Genomic DNA, 9998 nt, shown 5'->3' on the forward strand with positions numbered 1-9998 from the left:
TGACTTGTTCTTTCTCCAAGGAGATAACTTAGGGTAGTAGAAAGGACAACAGATTGAGGTGTAAGAGACTAGGGTTCTAGAGGTAGCATGTACTATCTCTAAGACCTTGGATAAATCCTTTCCCCTTTCTGGTCCTCAGTTTCTCCATCCAGCCATGATGACTTTGGATAGTCTTTTCCAGCTATGACACGCTATGACTGTGAAGTGTATCATGATTTCCAGAGTTCACATCCAGAAAATCTGGTAGAATGCAAGTATGTGTGGACGTACTGTATTGCCAAATTCAGACACTGCAATTTGGCCAAATCCTCTCCTGTCTTCCCTCCTCACTGATCCAGACCACCCTGAATCTCTTAAATCTTGAGCACAAAGATACAGGCACAGATCACTACAACGCAACACCCAAAGAACCTAAGGTATTTCTAGATAGCATCAATTTCATGGCTCAAATCTCACCAGGTTTGACATATTCAGAAAGTTAAAAGCACATACCCTTTACTCGGGAGCAGAGGGAGGCCAATGTAACCTTCTCCTTATAAATGCCAATACATTTGTGCTGCCCCCAGGCCTCTTAATCCTATGCTTTCACAGACATTAAATACATTCCAAAATTTAAAGTTAGAATGACAATACCCTCAACATTTAGGCTATAAGAAACAGAATGCTTTTCAGGGTTTCTGGCCCACATGGAATATGTTAAGGCACTTCAAGTTTAGTTGACTTGAAATTCTAAACCAAGAGGATGAGGATTAACTTTGAGGTCACATTTCTCTTAAATCACATAAACCCTGTGGCAGATCTGAAATATGAAATTTATCTTCCTCAAATGGTTTAAGGACCAGACGTTTTCTTTCACCTCTAAAGGGCTGAGGTAAAATTCTGAATACGAGACTACCACTAGAGCAAGTCTTGTGATCTGGGCTGAATTTCAGAATTTACAAATCTTGGATAAAGTATCTGGACTTTTTCAGTATTCTGCCATACAGGCTGGTGTTCTGTAATCTTCCTCAGCCTGGGACCTATATTTGCTCCAAGCCACACCTCTTTCTGGTGCACACATTCACTCATCTATTTAGTCAGCCAACATTATTATTATTATAAGTGTATCACATTATATTATGACTGCCTACCATGTGCTAGGTATCGTGCTCAGGTGTTGAAAATGTAGAAATAATAAGATACAGTGCTTGTGTTGAAGGCATACACAGGCTGGTGGTAAAGAGAGGCATAGAAATATACCCTTATATTAAGAGAGGAAATCAATAATAAGCATATACAGTTAAGACTCAGACGAACCTGGGTTTGAACTATAGCTCAGCTATTTTTAGCTGTCTGACCCTGGGCAAGTTACATAATCTTCTCATAGTTCACTATACATTTTCAGAAAGGACAATGTCAGGATTTACTTCAGAGTGCTGTAGTCAGGATTAGAGGTTGGCATATAATAAATGCTTAACAGAGGTTATAGGCAAGACAGTGCCGCTGGTGCAAGTCTCCCCATTCATCAAGGTCAGTCATGACCCTGCCCTGTACCTCAGGGTGGCCTACAGAGCCAAGTGCTACCATAATAGGAAATCTTGGGTGGAAGAGGAAAAGAGGATAGCAGCTAAGGAGAAAAAGAAGCAGGATGAGCAGAAATGAGTTGAGAGAGAACTGGCTGAAGCCCAAGATCACAGCTTACTAAAATGAGCCTGCCTTTCTCTGGAATGGTGTGGATGAATAAAGCTTTCTGTGTTAAGTGATGAGAAAAACATGTTTAATAAATGGCAACTATTGCTATTCTTACTGACAGTATTATTGATAACAATAATAACAACACAGATTTTTCCTGTAGGTATGACTGAAGGAAGGCTCTATCCTCATTTGAGTGGTGCTCTGAGAAATTAATTTTCTGATAAAGATAAGAAGGTAAATGTAATTCCAGAGGATTAGAGATACATGAAAAGACACAGAGATATATGAAAAATCTTAGCATGTGTGTGAGAGTTAATAACTAAGCTGTAGAAGACCTGAAAGGAATATAGAAAGATCTGAATCTGGAAAAGTTGCCTTACAAATGTGGGGTCATTTGCTTTCTTTTATTTGGTCATTAGATCAAGTGGACATGAAATTCAAATGTTAATTAATCAAAACTTCAGAGAGGAGTGCCTGGGTGGCTCAGTCAGTTAAACATCCGACTCTTGATTTCGGCTCAGGTCATGATCTTGGGATCCTGGGATGGAGGCCCGCATCCGGCTTCCTGCTCAACAGGAGGCCTGCTTCTTCCTCTCAAGCTCCCCTTGCTTATGTTCCCTCTCTTGCTGTCTCTTTCTCTCTCTGTCAAATAAATAAATAAAATCTTTTTTTTAATGGGTCTTTAGAAGCAAAAGAGTGAAAACAAATGGAGTTGGAAGTAAAAGCAAATATTTTAGAATCTCACCTCGCTTTTGTAGTCTCAAGAGCTGGGTAATCAACAGCCAGATTTTTCAAAACTCAGACGCACAGGACTCAGAGCCAGAAAAGTCTGAAGACATCATCTAGCCAAATGATTTTCAAACTTTTAGAGCCATATAAATCCTGTTAACATGAAAGATTTCTTGGAACCCCACTATCTATAACATACAGAAAGTGAGGGCTTTTTGAAACAGGGTTAGGGAAGCTTCCGAGTCCTTCTCTTGGTCCTTACTCCACAGGCTCTGCCCTTTGACTCCTAAAAGGGCTCTGCAAGGCACAGTTACTTAATATGGGGAAAGTGAGCCCCAGAGAGAGGAAGAGCCTTACCCGACATCACTAGGCTAGTCGGCCGCAGAGCTGTGGCTGAACCCTGGTCTGTAAGCCTGGTCTGTGTTTTACTATACCGTATTTCTGAAAAGTCTGCAAACTTTGCAGAGAGCAATCATAAATTTATTTTCACTTATGCCCAGTTTACTTGAGCGGGAGGTGGGTTCTGTGTGACTGCTCTCATTTCTAAATCATCAGTTTTTATCTCACTTTCCTTGCTCATCTTTTTTTTTTTTTAACATTTTATTTATTCAGGGGCACCTGGGTGGCTCAGTGGGTTAAAGCCTCTGCCTTCGGCTCAGGTCATGATCCCAGAGTCCTGGGATCGAGCCCCACATCAGGCTCTCTGCTCGGCAGGGAGCCTGCTTCCCCCTCTTTCTCTGCCTGCCTCTCTGCCTACTTGTGATCTCTGTCAGATAAATAAATAAAATCTTTTAAAAAATTTACTTATTAATTTCAAAGAGAGCATGAGTCAGGGGCAGAAACAGAGGGAAAGGGAGAAGCAGACTCCCCATTGTGCAGGGCGCCTGACTCTGGACTCCGTCCCAGGACCCTGGGATCATGACCTGAGCAGAAAGCAGATGCTTAACTGACTGAGCCAGCCAGGAGCTCCCCTTGCTCATCTTTTACTTGGGTTTCTTAATTTGCATGAGTAGAAGCCAGGGATTGGAACAGTGACATGATTTCAGGGAACTGTACATCCTAGTTTAAAAATTTTCCTGGGCAGCAAAGGATTTATTATTGTGAAGCTGGCACTTAATTAGATGATAAAAGGTCTACTAGGATGGGGCCTGGCACTTAGTAGATGTTAAATAAATGTGCCCTTTCTCCTCTTCACTTGATAAGTGATAGATTGGAAGCCATGCTCCCACGTTCCAGGATAAGGAAAGCAGTGGCAAAAGAATAGGATTCTGATTGTGCCGCTGAACACCTTAACTGGGTTCCTAAAGGACCCGGGAGATCTTGAACGTCTTATTTAAAGACATACAAGCAAAGGTCCTTATATTTTTCTTTTCCCATCTGGCATCTAAGCAGCTATCTCTTCCTGCAAATACTCTGTCTGTGATGTGCACTCCAGATCACAAAACAAAAGAGATGAGTTAGTCCTGCTTAAGTGCATCATTGTGCTAATGAAATTAATCAGTTGCAGTGACAGCCTTAGAGCAGCAGGGAAGCTTACAAAATGGTAGCAGTTAAGAAGTGGCTGCTGGAGAGAGAAGCAGAAAGCAATCAAGGATGAAATAAGCAAAACAAGACTGGGTTAAAAAAAACTCTCAGCAATCAACTATCAATAGGGCCTTGGAATAAAGGGAGAAGAGGGTTATTATTTGAAGTCTAATGAAGAAATGGTTTGTAGAGATTGTGGTCCCTTTCCTGTTTTATCATTTCTTTTTCACAATAGTTCCAATTTCAATAAATCTAACAAATAGAAAATGTTCTCAGTAATTGTACAAATATGTGCCCAGGTGGATATGGTATGATTTTGTAAGCCTGTATGTAGAGAAAAGGGAACTGAAGTGCAGGACTCTGGGTTCAGCTCTGCCAGTTGTCTGTCTTCCAATGAATAAATTCCCCTCCCTATTTTAGGTCTCAGTTTCCCCATCTAGAAGATGACAGGGTAAACCAGACATTCTAGGTAGATCCTTCTAGTCCTAACATTTCAAAACACTGTAGCTCTTAGGAGAAGTTCTATTACAAAAAATGATTTGTGGTGTGTCATAGATACTCACTTTGAGGTGGGCAACTTAAGTCCTAAGTACTAAAGTTCAATTTTCTTGATGATGTTATGGAATCTTCATACATCTAAGATAAAAAGAGGCTATGAAGGAAATGGATAAATGGCTTTCTAAATTGGTTTGCCTTGAATACTATTTATATTTTGTTTTCATCCCTAGACCTCAGCCACTCTCTCTAGGGATAGTATTTCCAACATTTTCCAAATCCAAAGCTGCCAGGAAGCTTTGTGTGATGATTACCGTAAATTATCTCTTCTGCAATTTCATCCATTTTCTCTTTTCCACATCTACAACCTCTCTCTGCCACATACCAACCGAAGGATGGGTGGGTTTTCTTTTTTTTAAACTGGTGTTTAGTAGCCTAGAAAGGTACAGGGAACATACTAGAAATTCAAGACAAATTTTTTCAAGATTAAGCAGGTGGGAAAAGGTTATAGCAAGTAATAGAACTTTCTCTGAGCCCCCTGATCCTAGAAAATCACTGTTTGGATTCATCCGCTATAAATCCAGATAAAAGAATGTGGTTCCTGGAGTGGAAAAGAGGATGGAGTTTTATGAGGTTTTATATCCACAGGCATGACTAAGTGATCAAGTGTATGGTCCCAGATCTGGTTAGGGTCTCTAAGATGATAAGCTCCCATGGTGTTTGCAGTGGATATTTGGCAGTTGGGTTTAAAGAAACTTTATGTGAGAACTCTAATAAAATTTCATTTGCAGGGGCACCTGGGTGGCTCAGTGGGTTAAAGCCTCTGCTTTTTGGATAAGGTCATGATCTCAGGGTCTTTGGATCGAGCCCCACATCAGGCTCTCTGCTCAGCAGGGAGCCTGCTTCCCTCTCTCTCTGCCTGCCTCTCTGCCTTCTTGTGATCTCTGTCAAATAAATAAATAAAATCTTTTTTAAAAAGAATTTTATTTGCAGAAGCTCAGAATTGGAAACTTCTCCATTCATTCACCAGAAAAATCAAAGAAATGAAATGGAGAGCACCATATGAACTACTTCTTGAAGTGGTCTTGGAAGCTTGTGTAGCTTGGAGCATGTGTATCTTTAGAGGCAGAATCAGCACGCCTTACAGTGAATGCAATGTGAGGGATAAGGGAGAGGGAGATATCAAGAATGACACCTAGGTTCGGATTTAAGCAAATGGAATCATTTCCTGATGGTGAAATCTATCATGAGATAAGGAATTCTGCAGAAGAATAAGGGAATGATGTGGTAAGGTCTGAGGCCTGAGAACAAGAAGAAAGAAAGTCAATAGTTAAGCACACTCAAACTGGAAAATGATAAAATGAGAAATTGGAGATTTTAAAGGAGAGAACATAGTTTCAGGGGCTGCACAGGCACTTAACTGGATTAAAAGTTTCTGGGAGATGTTCCCCTTTTGCAAACAGAATAATGTTGCCTGATCCTGTTTTATCAAAGAAGCATTCTGGTAAATCATTGTATCTCGCTAATCAGAATCTTCTACTAGTGCCCATTTCCTAAGGATTAAGGCCAAACTCAGCCTGTCAGCAGGATCTTCACCATCAAAACCCAACCTACTTTATCTCTTCCTGTCATTCCTTTCTTCTGTCTCTATATTCCAGCCATGTGGACTTTATTCCAATTCTCTTATAACAATGCTTTTTTATGACTGAATGCCTTTGCATATACTATTTCCTATCCCTGAAAAGTTCTTTGTGGGTTGTTTTGTTTTGTTTTGCTATAAATAAACTCCTTCGTTTCCTTTTAGATGGAAAAAAATGTCATCTCTCCCAGGAAGGTCTACTAGACATCCCATACAGATGATTTGGTTGTATGGACCACCGGAATCCCACTGCCTTCTGCAAATCTCTTGATTAGAGCATTGATCTCAAAATTGTAATTTGGAATTTTCTCTTTATGTGTCATTTTCTTATGTACCGTTACCTCCTCAAGGGACCAAGTAATCATCTTTTTAAAATATTTATTTATTTGAAAGAGTGAGCGAGCAAGAGAGAGAGAGAGCATGAGTAAGGGGAAGAGGCAGAGGGGTGGGAGAAGCAGGCTCCCTGCTAATGCAGGGCTCAATCCAAGGACCCTGGAATCATGACCTGAGCCAAAGGCAGATGCTTAACCAACTGAGTCACCCAGGAGTCCCTAAACTTTTGTTACTTTTATTATTGCGCTCTAATGTACCTCTCATAATGAAAATAAGCAATCAAAGCAGTTTAAAATATAAATATATATGTGTAGGACACTTAAATAATAATACCAGATATTTGAAACTATATAGAGCAAATTTGGTAGTTCACTTTACCAGAAACTAGAAATGATGCATTTACTGCAATTGGACAATAAACTTCAACTTGTACTTCCTGGCATTCAAGGCAAAATATAAAACCCATTTGGTTATATAACTTTTATTCTCTCAGAGAATACAGCTTTATCACAAAAGAACATTTGAAGCCACTAAATTTTTGAATTCTGGAATTAATTTTCAAACTAACCTGAGCTTTATTTAAATTCTTGCCCCTTTTCCTCTTGTTCTGCATCAGATTTTTTACATAACTGGATATATATTCTTTAAAAATTAGTATTTTTTTCAACCAATGAGTAAATATTTTCAAGCATCCTATAATTTTCCCTTTCCTTACATTTCTATGCAGACCAAATAACCAGCCCAATCTTCCAGATACACTTTTTTTCTGATGATGAATATCAATTCTGATGATGATGTGTTTTGTTTCCGCAGTGACTTGGAGAGGAAAAATCTTGCTTTTAAACTAGACCATAATTAAAAAGAGAGAATGGAAGTTATAAACTATATCTGACCATATTTGATTAGAAAAATAAATGTCACTTAACAAAAAATGAAATAAAAAGACTAGTAGATTTCCAGTCAAGATAAAGTAATTGGTATGGGACTTTTCCTTTTACCACAAACAGCTAGAAAACAGAAAAAAATATACATGAACTAGTTGTTTTAGATACTGGGTGACAGGCAAGTCAGAATTGTAATACCTGACAGAAAGTTCTATAATTTGTCCCAGTTTTTTTGCATGGGGACATTTTCTGGGCAAAGAGGAAGTTCCCAAGCAGAGTATGGCAGTCTCACAGAATTGAGGAGAAAGACACCAGACTGTAGGAACACTGAGGTGGCTGGAATTTACAGGGAAGAATGCTAGGGAAGATGGAGCTCTCGAGAGAAAGAGCTTCATCAATTTACCTAGCAGTCTTTTTAAGACTGTTGCTGAACACTAAACTGTGCATGCCTAGGAGACACTCCATGAGGTGTGGCAAAGAATAACTACTGGTGAGAAAACAATTACTGTAGAGCTGTAAACACATCCCAGAATTCACATAGGTTCAAAAATATTCAAGTTCTGACCAGCTAGAGTAAACAGAACTCCTTGAACACTCTAGCAATTTAGTAATGAACTCAGGAAGGTCAATCTATACTGGTGGGGCTAAACTAGCCCAAGAGTAAAAGATATTCTACATGTATGCTAGCAATGCCTAAAAATAAATACCAAGATTCTGCTTCTGGCCAAGATGGACTTCAGGAACCAATTACCTTCCTACTACAAAAACTAGAAACTGGACAAAACATATAAAACTGTTTTTAGACCTTGAACAACTGGATCATTGAATTGTGATTCTTGGCTGAAGGGAAACAAATGAGAGACATGCTACAGTCTTCCTGGCTTTCCATATGGCAAAACATTCTGGATTACAGAGTAGGGAGGGTGACAGATAATACAGCACAATGGGCTCTTTGAGCAGAAAAGAGTTGGATTTCAGGGAGGCTGAGACAATCGGGAGTTTCAGGGAAGAGTTCTGTAAAGTAGGTAGCTACACAGAAATAAAGAGCTTCAGAAAATTTCAGAGGGGTTTCCTTTACTACTAGCTGAATAATAAAATCTATATGGGTATGCTAAAATTTTTTCAGACCAAGCTAAGTGTAACCATGAAGTTGTGAGCTGCTCAGTCACCAGAGTTCACATATGAGGCATTTGAAGTCTAACAAGCCAGAGTAGAGAATCTTCATTGATCACTCAGAGCATTCAGTAGAAAATCCAGAAGGACCACATAATACTGGAGTTAAACTATCCCTAGAGTAAAAGCTGCTCTAGACCTTCCCTTAAAACGCCTTCTAAAAAGCTTAAAAATGATCACACTGAATGACAGTTATTTAATCGCACCAAGGGAAAATATTTCAGGGGGAGGAGCAAGATGGCAGAGGAGTAGGAGACCTAAATATCATCAGGTCCCAAGAGTTCAGCTGGACAGTTATCAAACCATTCTGAACATCTACATACTCACAAGAGATCGAAGAGAAGAAGAGCAACAATTCTAGGAAAAGAAAAGTGACCACTTTTTGGAAGGTAGGACGTGCAGAGGAGGGAGCCCAAGACAATATACATGAGGAGAGACTGCAGGGGGAGGGTCATCTCCCAGCAAGCAGTAGAGCAGCAAAGCACAAAATCAGAACTTTGAGAAGTCTGCTCCACTGAGGGACGTCACTCCAGAGGCCAAGAGGGGGGTGGAGCCCTCATGGGGACAGTGTGGTCTCAGGACCTGCAGGGTCACAGAAAGACCAGGGGTGTCTGAGTGTTGTAGAGCTCTCAGGTATCGGAGCATGGAAGCTGGCTGCAGAGATGGAGCCGAGCAGCGGGCTCTCAGCTCGAGGTTTACCTTAAACCATGATCCGAGGCACAGTTGGGCCACTGCTCTTTGAGCAGGGACCCACAAGTGGCAGATCCAGGGAGACTCACCTTCCTCCTCCAGGAGAGGTGCAGGAATGTGCAGCAGGAATCTGCTGGGTTTGGAGACTCCAAATGGGGCTGTGCACCAGAGATAGCAATGTTCGGTCACAGGCTGGGTGAGCACGGAGTGTGTCTGGAGACCACGGAGATGGGAAGGATTGACTGCTTTTCTCTGAGTGCACACTGCTCAAGCCCCAAGCTCCTGGTTCCTCCAGCCGGAAATTGGGAGGGTGCCATCTTCATTCCTATCCTCCAGGGCTCTACGGAAAGCACTCAGAGAACAAAAGCTTCCAAGAGCAAACCCAAGTAGATCACTTAGCCTGGCCCCTGGCAAGGGCAGTGCAATTCCACCTCGGGAAAAGACATTTCAGAATCACTGCAACAGGACCCTCCCACAGAAGATCAGCAAGATCATCCAGCCAAGATCAAGTTCATGAGTCAGAGAGAACTGCAGAACTCCAGAGCTAGGGGAAAGCAACACATGGAATTCATGGCTTTTCCCCCATGATTCCTCAGTTTTTCAAAGTTCAATTTTCTGAATTTTATTTTTTTCTTACTCTATTTTTAAAATTTTCCCTCTTTCCTATTTTAACTTATTTAACTATCTCATCTTATCAATACCTTTTTAAAAATCTTTTTAAATTTTCATTGTTATAGTCATATTCTATCCCTTCAATGTATTTAACCTTATTTTTTAAATACTATAGGTTTTTCCTTCTTTAAAATTTTAGGATACAGTTTCTTCTAATAGATCAAAATATACCCTAAATCTAGCAC

At 40.3% G+C, this 9998-nt stretch overlaps 1 pseudogene; it reads left to right on the plus strand.

The window, feature by feature from the left end:
• The window catches only part of LOC111158967, a 10251-nt pseudogene extending 8562 nt beyond the window's left edge, over positions 1-1689 (plus strand).
• The last annotated feature ends 8309 nt before the right edge of the window (positions 1690-9998 follow it).

This window comes from Enhydra lutris, unplaced genomic scaffold, assembly GCF_002288905.1.
Source record: "Enhydra lutris kenyoni isolate GAN:26980312 unplaced genomic scaffold, ASM228890v2 scaffoldscaffold65, whole genome shotgun sequence".
Classification (NCBI taxonomy): Eukaryota; Metazoa; Chordata; class Mammalia; order Carnivora; family Mustelidae; genus Enhydra; species Enhydra lutris.